The sequence below is a fragment of the Dufourea novaeangliae genome, unplaced genomic scaffold (assembly GCF_001272555.1).
Source record: "Dufourea novaeangliae isolate 0120121106 unplaced genomic scaffold, ASM127255v1 scaffold14, whole genome shotgun sequence".
Classification (NCBI taxonomy): Eukaryota; Metazoa; Arthropoda; class Insecta; order Hymenoptera; family Halictidae; genus Dufourea; species Dufourea novaeangliae.
In genome coordinates this window covers 263,986-273,223 of record NW_015373890.1, presented here as the reverse complement: position 1 = coordinate 273,223, position 9,238 = coordinate 263,986, and positions in this window count along the sequence as shown.

Below are 9,238 nucleotides of genomic sequence, written 5' to 3'. Positions count from 1 at the left end.
TAATTTGTGGACGTGATTAAAATTAGAAGTAGGTCCAGAAACTAACAACATATTCCCTGATTGATCCTCTCCTTCGGTCTTCATTGGATTCGTTGCTACGTATGTACGCTAATAAAACGTTTATATTCACATAATTTCATTTCAATTTAACCCGATTTATTGTTACCTACTAAACCACCAAATTCTTTGAATTTTCGAGTGAATACTCCTTAATTCCCGGACCTGACAGAAAGAGGAGACCGATCCAGAACCTAACAACATATTCCCCGTTTGATCCTCTCTCACGGTCTCCATTGGATTCGCCGGATGCGCGTTGATAAAATTCACCGTCGAGCTCACCCCGGATATCCCGAAGCTGGAGATATCGACGTGTCGCGTGTACGACAGAAACAGCGAAGCGTGGCGGGCATAAAAGGTCGAAAAGAGGATCGCAGGAGGCGGCCCAAGATAGAACGAGCGTGAAAGCCGGGGGAAGAAGATTGCAGGAAAAGCGGTATCGATCGTTGGCGGCTGACAGCCCGCCGCCCGTTTTCCTCGAAACCGCATCCTCGATTACAAACCGAGACCGTACGAACAAATCTGAATCGTTTTTCGCTGGGGGACGGAAATCGCCGGCGTGGCCGAATGAAGAGGAAATCGCCGCCGATAAATTTACGAACGTTTCCACCACCACCCACCCACGCCCACTCGCGTATCAGCCTTTTCCTCTACTCGGTTTTATTGCGTCGTCGAGATTCGATTAACGCAATCGCCGGGATTCATTGCGCTTTTTAACACCGCGGCTGTCAGTCGCGGGGAGCGAAATCGACATGAATCACACGGGGATGTTCTGTAATTGGCGTTACAATGGACGAGCAAGTGATACTGTGCACAAAAAATAATGAGAATATGTAGATTTATGACTTTTTTTCGCGTGGATCCTCGTGTTCATGAAAAGAAATTACAGTAAATTCTCGGTAAGCGCTCGGGAAGATCTCTACGTTAAATGCTCCTGCTTCATCTTCACTACTCGGGGGTTATCCCTTTGGAACTGGGCAATCGAGCAATGTAATAGGCCAACGATTTCTCTAAAATCATCATTAACAAGGGACTAAAGGAAAAAAAATTTATTGTTGCAATAATATTGTTTCACACCAACACGCAGGTTTGTAATCTTTATCGACTGTTTCGATCGTCGCTGCCGGTAAATACAAGGGAATTCGACTCGAAATTTATGCGGCACGGAAATACAGTAAATTCTCGATAAATGACAAAATAAAATACTACAGGTGCGATCATATAAAAAAAACAGTTTCTTTAATCTTTTCTGTGTACTTTCAATAAGTACCTTGTTCCCTGACTTGGGTAATCCTACACAGACATCCGAATGAACGTATTCCTCATGTATTCGATCTTTTTGTCTTAAAATAATCTATGACATGGCCCAGAAAACGTTATACAAATGTCTAAATAATAAATACGTCTTAGACACGAATCCAAGGACTGAAGCAGACGTCCATGGAAGAACGTTCGACGCCAGGAGTCCTCTTACTTCCGCTTTTGCATCGAGGAAAATACAAAAGCGTCGCAGGTTCGACAGATCGCTGGGATATCTGCACGTTCAGAGCGGAAGCTACCGAGGAAGCAGAAATTCTCGCTACTCGAGGCTCTTTGTGCCCCGTTTCCCGGCGGAAACGTCCGACGTGGATGTCGTTGATGGCGCGATCGATACGGGAATGAGACGGGCAACGTTTACGGACGACATTAGCATCGCTCGTCTTCGCTCGTACTTCATTTAACCGGACCCAGGGAAACTTCATTCAACCGGAGTCGATTCTGCCGCGAAGCTCGCGCGACTATTCCAAACGCTTGTATGTATAAGCAAACAACATGGAACACGGAAAATGCAAAGTGCCCCGTCACGCTTTCGTAAACACTGAATTTATTGCTCTACGAAGGAAATGAGAGATTCCTAATTGATAAACAATGCGCGGCAGGGTAATGAGTCTACCGTTTTCCACAAACGACTGCTAAAGTGTTTTCTTTTCATTTACGTCGTTCTATTAAGCCGAGAAAAGGTACTCATTGTCTGGGTAAACTACATAAAATCAGGATATCTTTTTAACAGGTATAACAAGATTCGTTTTAATACTTTGTCCCTTTTTTCAGTGAAGAATCTTGATGATAATATGGATTTTCGATTTAAATGTAATTATTGCGTATGTATATTACGATGTAGTCGATTTCAATGTAATATTACAATTGTATTTTATATAAAGAAGCTAGGAAATACAAAATTATATTTATGTTTAAGATATTGGGTCTACCAATAAGTGATTCACTATGGTTATAGTAAATGAGTAGTACAATTTAAATTCGGAATACCTTTCCGATTTCTTGTTCGGTCAAAATTACGTACGACGATGGAAGAAAATAATAAATATTGTGAAAATAGCATAAATGTTTGAGTTCTTTCTAGGACAACGTTGGATTTCATAAAAAATAATCGATTACTTATCGGTACTTACTATATTATTATGTTCTTACTATATTGCCATGTTCACTGTAGCAGTCAACATGTTAATATATCTTCCATAATTTTGTTTCACAAGACAGCGGATTTTCTGCATTTATAGTATCAGGGCTTGTCTAGAATACTCAATTCTCATTTTATTTGGAACTTGGTAGATTAGTAAATACCGTAAACAAATTTCTATTTATCTACAGTTTCTGTAATTTCCCATATAAAAGTACATATTTGCATAAACATCCGCAGTTTAATTATCGCAGAATAAGCGTACGACAGATGCAAAGCAACTTTAAAATTTCCGAATTTTTTGTTACAACAAATCAAGAACGCCTAAAGTCACTGTTCCCAGTCAAAGGGATAATATCGAAATGTGTTCACTACAAGTAGAAACGGTGGTGACTAATAGACAGACACTCCAACCAGTCCTGGCGAGAAACACACAAATACTCCGTAAATTTTGAAATTTAATTTTCTCCCAAAACCTTTCCACTCTTCTCGCGCGAAAGAATAATCTTCTGTAAAATACTGGCTTATTTTCGCGCGAGAAATCATCCTGCGCTCGCGTGTACGATAAATATATTCTCCCCGACATCCCCGGTACACGCAGGAGAAAAAGAGAAAAGAAATAAACCGATGCCGAAAAATATCTACGAGTCCGTGGTCGGGCATACCAGTCGTTCCCCGATTTATAATTATTCATGGTTTTCGTAACGACGCGAACATATTTATCTGCGAACGTGATTCCATTTTACAACGACCGATCGTTTTATGCATTTTCAGCTCGCGGAAATATGCGGCCGTGGAGCTGAATTTCAGTCGTAAAACCGTTCCCCGACACGTTGGAAAATAACTTTTCCGGGAGATCGAAAATTGTACAGACGCATAAAACCCGGTTAAAACCATTTATTCGCTGTTAAACAAACATCGGCCCCGCTTGGTTGTATCCTTTTTGTTTTTAACGTGGCCGCGTGTTCTCCGATTGTCAGATTCGACGGAGGGAAACAGGGGTGGAAAGGAGGGTAAACATTTCGAAAATATAAATCCGATTTCACCGTCGACGCTCCCAATTTTCCTCTTTCCTCTCTTAGTCTCGATTCTTTCTTTCTTCGTATTACAAACTCCCGCGTTTCCTCTCGAAATGCAAGAGCCATTATCGGAACGGACTAGAACGAATTTAAAAGCATTCGAACCGTGGTACGGAAGAGAAAAATCGCGCGCGTTATAGTTCCCCCGAGGGATCGTCGCGGAATATTTCTCGTACACTCGCGACACCCGTCAAAACTTTGAAAATTTAAATTCTCGGAAATGAAGTATTGGCGGATAAACGATTGGGTAAGTTTTAACGAAAGAGCACGGATCGCAGAAAGTTCTTTTTTCCCTTTCGATCGGATCGTAACGAGGCGAAAGATTCCCTCTCTCTGTAGAGAGAAGATTAAAGCGATTTGTTACGCGAACCGTACACTATTAATGTCGTAAAATATTTAAATATCGACACGTGTCGCGTCTTAATATCGGAACCTCGAAGCGCGACGTTGTCTGATCGTTGTTTCTTAACGAGTAAAGTTACGACAGTGACGAATGGAGTGGAAATATGTATATTGTTACGATTCTTCTTTATGTAACGGATTATGGTCGTTTAACTTCGGTATCACCGAACCGTGAGAGTGAAAGAATTTATTCAGGATGCTTAAAAAAATGTTACTATGTAGTTAGATAGAAATAACTTTTAGGAAAAACAGAAACGATATGACAATATACAGGGTGAATAAAATGTTAATAATTACATGGGAATAACGTTTTTAGAGAAACAAAACTGATAACACAATACACAGGGTGCTCCAAAAATTTTAGTAGTAAGATGGAAATAACTTTTTTAGAGAAGCAGAAGTGATATCACAATATACAGGATGCTTAAAAAAAATGTTACTAACTAGTTAGGTGGAAATAACTTTTTCAGAGAAACAGAACTGACAAACACAATACACAGAATGAATAAAAAATGTTTCCACTTATATGGAAGTAACTTTTTCAGAGAAACACAATTGATTGCACAATAGTATATCATATTAACAAATGTATTTCGTCTCCATGAAATATCCACTCGATTCAAATGAGTCCCAGGGCACATTTATTTCAGGAATGTTGTATTCTCTGTCGGAGCTCTTGCATAGAATTGAATACGCAAATTGCATACGATCTCCACATAAATGTTACCATTCCCTCGAAACACCCTGTATTATTTATATGTCCCGATCAGTTACACCCAGCTCATAAACTACCATACCGGGGCATAAAAATCCCGGACTGAGTTAAAAGTTGAAGGAATTTCACTGGTTTAATGGTCGTAACGACGCGCCACGACGAAACAATCGTCGGGGAATCGTAGGAGAACCGGTGGCTACCCAGGTAATTTTATAAACGATAAATAATTTCGTCGGGGCTCCATTTACGCAGCCGCGCGAACGTTTACCCGTAATATATTTCCAATTACGAGCGGTACTTTACGCATGTTTCATAATTCAGTCTTGAAAGCGTTAATAGGAAATAGTGGCCACGCTCGTAAACCATATTTACCAACTCTACGGGCTGAATCTCTGCCGCCTGTTGCGGAACCGGGGGATTCCAATTTCGGAAAGAAATATCACCGTTCGAACCATCGTTTTGCCAGGGACTTGAATTGAATTACCCACGCGGATTCACGGTAATACGATACAATTTATTTATTTGGTTTCGTGCATTTATGCGCAGTGAAAGTTCGGTCGATTCGATCCGCACAGGCTGCATGGCGGTGTAAACTCTAATTCCTGGGCCCTCTTGCGTAATCGAACTAATCACGTGTGAAATTTTATTACACAAGTTACAGGCTAATTGTAAATTCTTCCTGTAAAAAGTTCACTAGTAAATTTGTATAACTTATAAAATCGCATTCATTGTGCAATGGATATGTACTTGTAAAGTGTACCAATAGTATTAGTGATGGTATTTGTAAATTGTATAATTGTAAAAACTGTCCAACAGAAATCTACAAACAACAACTGATAACTTGTAAATCACTAACATTATCAGTTGGTGAATTATTGTGCAAGAAGCCAACATTCGTTTGACGTTTTGAATATTGATGATGGTAATTGTGAACTGGCATATCAATTCATTGTATAAAAATGAAATATCGTCGATATTTCAGTTACAAAATAACCAATATCTTTAAAGAGGAACCTTCTACGCCATGCTTTGAACCTTTCGTGGATCGAGCAGAATAACTATTAAATTGAAGAAAAATACAAATAATTTAAATTTCATTTATGAATAAAGAATAAAATACAGAAATGACTAGGACGTGTTCTCGATGTCTGAAACGCGTTATGGCTCTTATAACGAATCCTATATATAGTCAGCTGTCGAATTCGAGGTAAAAACGAATCGGGAATTTGTTATTTGAAAAGCTGTCGAATAGGAACGTTGGCAAGGCGTTCACCGTTAATGGGCCTGAATTATCGCTGAAACGTTAATAGCAGTTTCGCCTCGAAAACGCGAACAAGGGGGGGGGGGGGGGGGGAGTCGGGGATATTAACATCCTTTCCGGCCACGTGACAGAGTTTAACTGAACTATGAGCGGCATAAATACCGAACGCCTCGCGGTTACTCCAGGCGAATGCCTGCATCAAACTTTAACCGGGAACGCCGTCGAAAAGTTCCCGTAGTTTCCCGTAAGGTTGCGCTGCAAATAGCCGCGATAAACGGGAAATTATTCTTCCGAGGAAGAATGCGAGAATCGATCGAACGGAACGTGGAAACCTTTCGAAATCGGGAAAAAAATCTTGTGGGACTCTAGGAATGAAATACACAACGAGAGATCAAAAGAAATTACCATGAAAAATTGTCGAACTTACATGAAATATTGTTCGAAAGTGCTGTCACCTCATGTTTCTTGTAACGAAGTTCTTGATTATTTTAATGACGATACTTTGATAATGAGAGGTGCCTGGTGTAGGTGCATGGAAACGTCGTACCTACGTTATAGATCTTTCGTAATGGTACTAGAAGCTAAGATGGCGTCTAAGATAATGCCTAAAGTGGCGCCACGATGGTGTGAGGTTATAATTAATAATGGAATATTACGTCAACAGCAATCAATAACCGTGGTCAGAGCACTCAAATATAGATCCAAAAATATGTTCCAACATTAGGGTATTCGTATAATGGGTGTTCAGGAAGGCTCTACTTTATTTCACAATCAATTCCATGTAACAATCCCTCCTAAGTGCAAACAAACAAAAAAAAACACAAATTTCCAAATCCAAAGTTCGTCACTTCCAATACACCATTAAGAGATCAACGAAGGATAATACCCAATAGCGTGTCGGATCACGAACTATCCAATTCCCCGCTGAATAAAAAAAGTCCCTCCGACACCCAACGGTAAAGGTCCGTGAGTTTATGCTCGCGAAAATCCTTTTTCTCGGTTCCGGGAGAGCCCAGGCGCAGCGAAGGAAGGGGGAAAAAAGGATCATTCCCGTGGAACTGCTTATGAATGGATGGAAATCCATTTAGATCGAGCGTTACCGCGGCCGGAGGCCGTAACGCTCATTGTCTGCAAATGTCCCGAGTCATTTATCGGAATCGAGAGGGGGGGGGGGGATAAAAAGAATGGAAATAAAAGGTGGATAGAGGCAAGGGGGAGAGAACCGATCGACGGAAGGCATTGAGGAATTTTCAACACCCTTGCTGGACCGGGACGGAATACAAATGTATCGGGGAGCGTGCGTGCGCGCGCCACGGTAATGACAATCGCATTGTCGCCTTGCGTTGCGACACAACTGGCCCCGAGATTACGCGATACCGCGTTTATAGAGAATGTTATGGTAATTTAGCGGGACCATGGACACCCAGCCCGATGGGATTATCGCCGTTCATTGTACCGGTCACCGTTTAACTGCTCACTTTGCGACCGTTCACCCGACGGTCTTATTGCCGCAATTTGTTATCGGAAGCTGCGACCAGAGTCGCGATAGTCTCTCCGTGCATTAATATTTAACGAATCTCCGTGGATCGTTGGGACTGGAACGATGGGAACCTGAGAAACAAATCGCGCGGGAACGGAAAGTACAGGGGAGACGACCAAGTGAATTTCTTGCCTCGATAAGCTTGGCAAATGGTGGAATCCCCGTGGAAGCGATCGTGGACACCGTTAGGAAGACGCTGAGACCGTTTGGAGTTACAGTCAATTGACCGTTTGGATTTCGAACGACCATCGCGAACCGAGGGCGGGGCTATTTGCATTTGGAACCTGATGATAGCGTTCGATGGGTGAAAAGGGTTGTGTAATAATGGAGGGGTATGAGGTGTACGATGCGAAAAGAGGAATGATGATCGTAATTTAAGATATGGATTCTAGTGCTTGGAAAAGTTTTAGGAAGTGTCTAAATCCTGAAGAAGGTACACAAGCTACTAACACTAGAGTTGTGCAAGGGTATGGTCTACCTATTTCTGTTAGAGTTGTTGAGAGAATATGAAATAATATATTAATTAAATTGTTTGTGTATATACAGTAGAACCTTGATTATTGGATATATAGGGAGACAAAAATGTTCGGATAGTAGAACGACAACTTTTATGGTGTGAAACTTCATGTATTTTAAATCTTGATTGGTAAGGTGGAAATTTTTTTTTATGTATTAGACAAATCTTACTAGACACAAATCTTATTACTTATTACGCAGTTAGTTCTTTGCATTCTCAGGTAAGAAAATATCGAAATACATGAATATCTCTTTAAGTAACTATTAAATAAAAATGGAATATTCTAAAAATATTCACAGGTTTTCTCAGACCACCACCTTACCAGTTAAGGATCAAGCTTAATAATAAAAATGAACAATATAATGAAAGTTTGCAATCTTTCGTTTCGAGGACACTATAATGGCATTGTAATTGCGTAGAATGTAACCATCATACTGAATTATTCTGATATTATTCGAATAAACTTCTGCCAAATTCTGCTGTTCCTTAATCGAGGTTCTACTGTACTTCAATATCTCAGAACACGCACCGTTACAAGTTTCAATTATTTCGACTGTTTCCTTGTTAATACACTACTCGCCAGCACAAAAATCTCCTAGACAATAAGCATTAATTCAGAAAGCACAGAATAAGACCAACTTCAAGATTACGACCCGTAACCTCTCTCGCGACGAGCCTTTAAAAAAAGAGGAACCCCGAAATCGGGTAATTCCGTGGAAATGGAATCCCCGTGCACGAATACTGAAAACTGTAGCGGTGCTCGCGACGACAAGAAACTAACGCGGGGGTAATTAATAAACGACGCGGGGCGCAATCCCCGCAACGCGTACGAACTGCCGTTAAACGGAGCCAGAAGAGGAACACGAACGGGTCTCTTTGGTTCAATTTCCTTGATAGTTTGAGCTAAAAAAAAAAAAAAAAAAAAAAAGAAACCCCGCAGACGGTTTAACGAGAAGAAGTTGGGATTAGATAGCGGTTAACTTTCAACAGAATTGCCGGTATCGAGCGACCTGAAAAATTCAGGTACACTCGTAGCCCGGTTCGATTGCAGGGGGTGGGATGGGTTGGGGTGGGGTGGGATGAGCACCGCCCCTCGTTCGTTGTCGAAAAACCACTTCGATTCTTCTCGTGCTCTTGTCCGCTACGGCGCACAGAGGCCAAAAAAGAAAAACAGTCACACGCGCGAGAGCAGACACAAAATCTGGAAAG